The following is a 2,013-nucleotide window of genomic DNA, read 5'->3' on the forward strand; positions in this document are numbered from 1 at the left end:
TCTGCCCTAAAGAAAGCACTTTTCTTCCTCGATGTAACTGCTTTGGGGTCCATTTTTAACAATGTTTTTAATACTGCACCAGGTTAGAGGGGTTCTTGTACAATTCACAGCATTAATTCTCTGAGAATCTCTTTCAGATCCAAGCAAAAAACTTGTATTGGGAACTGAAATTTCCCTCATTGACTTGATATAGAATCAAATCAGAAATCAAATATTGACATTGTGAATCGGTATTTCACCGATTCAGGGAAATCAGCCCTCTTGTATTCCCGTTCTATATTATCATGCGGCTGCATTTGAAATGTAATGCATGCATGTACGTACGTTTTTTTGTACAGATACTTATTTGATCGGGTCCAAGTCTTTGGACCCGTGAAGACCTCTAGGCAGAGCTAGACCGGTCCCAGACAAACAGACAGCTACATCAGATAACTCTGGCTGGTATTTGGTCAGATTAGGATCAAGAGAGAGTGGATTGCTTGGCATTTTGGAACAACATGAGCTGCTACTAGTTTCCTTGCCCTGTCAGTTTGAGTCCAGCTCGACGCCAGCACAGGGGAAACAGGATTGCTCGTCAACCATTAAACAACACACAAAGAAACAGGTTCTACAGTCTGACAGTCCAGTGCTGACACTCTGCTTCCTGCCTGGTTAATCATTATGTCAGTATTTTGGACAATAATCATATTAATTTCAAATGCGTGTCCCCTTTGCATATGCAATGTTTGCAAACCCTGCCCGGATGATTTACAGCTCACAGTGGAGCTAAAAATTTACACTTTGTCCTGAGTGTGGCGCTAGAGGAAACGTTAGAGGGTCATTCAAATGTGAAGGGTTCAGCCTCCTGAAAGAAGTAATCAGATCCGGACATTTTAATGATGATCTGATAACATCTGTGGGGACAAACTGACACGACCATCCAAAATGCAACTTCACTATGAATGATGTAAGTAAAGAACAAGATGCCCCTCCATGTAGATTGTAACCCATGTGGACTGATGGTATCAGGCTACGACATGCCCAGAGCTGGGAAACCGACAATGATCCAAAACAAGACTGAACAGAGCAGATGATTGAATGTCAACACTGGACTTAACAGTGCAACTTCCTTTAACAAAACAATTATTCACAAAACTTCAAATACTTCAATAATAATGAACCTTCCACTAAAACAATAAAATTCCTGAGTGGACTTTAGTGTGAAGTAATCTGCATTTACAGTTAGATGGATCCATTTATACACAAATGCTTTTCCCTTTTGGATTTAATGGAACTTTAAGAACATTTTCAGTTTATGTGGATAAACTTAAAAAAAACCCATATGGTCAAAAGAACTTAGAGAGCCCTGTCTACGTCCTTTATTGCAGTGGTTCCCAACTTTAAAACAATGTCACAGGTTGCATGTCTTTGGGTTGTGAGATGTTCAGATCAGATTGTTTTATTTGCATTATTACGACATAAAATGTATCCAAATTCTTTTGAGCGCAATCCTATAAGGACAATGCTAGCATGCTAATGTTGAGCCCCCAAGACGTTCACCATCTTAGTTAAGTGTGTTAGCATGCTACAGCCGAGGCTGATTGGGTACGTCGTTAGCCCCGCAGGTGTTATTTTAAACGTTTCAATGAAACTTTGACTGATGCTGGAAAGGGATTGCCAAGGTTTTGACTAAATACCTCGATATCGATACCGAAACGATATTGTAGTGTTGGTTTGGCTTTCACAAAACATTTACACAATGAGCTTTTTGATAAATAATCATCAGTAATGTGGATATAATGACTAAGTGGGTAAAGGCAGATGATAGAACAGCTACAACAGTCTGGTCACTCACTTTACTGTCAAGCAGACTATAACCCTTGTGTTGTCCTTTTTTATTATTTATTGACCTGTTTCAAAGTGTTTTATATCAGAAATATGGATTTCTTTCAACCAATACTTTCATTACATGTTTTGGGTGTTTTATTTAATCTTATATATTATGTATTTTTTTATGGTTTCAAAACAGTATCC

The 2,013-nt window shown here is 38.6% G+C and overlaps 1 protein-coding gene across 1 annotated transcript in view; it reads right to left on the reverse strand.

Moving 5' to 3' along the window:
• LOC116693733 (ceramide kinase) overlaps positions 1–2,013 on the reverse strand; it is a 63,676-nt gene that overhangs the window by 2,184 nt on the left and 59,479 nt on the right. Inside the window, exon 14 of the mRNA XM_032522941.1 lies at positions 1–2,013. This exon is cut by the window's left edge and continues 2,184 nt beyond it; it is cut by the window's right edge and continues 1,718 nt beyond it. The gene's annotated coding sequence lies outside the window, so the exon portion shown is untranslated.

This window comes from Etheostoma spectabile, chromosome 8 (genome assembly GCF_008692095.1).
Source record: "Etheostoma spectabile isolate EspeVRDwgs_2016 chromosome 8, UIUC_Espe_1.0, whole genome shotgun sequence".
NCBI lineage: Eukaryota > Metazoa > Chordata > Actinopteri > Perciformes > Percidae > Etheostoma > Etheostoma spectabile.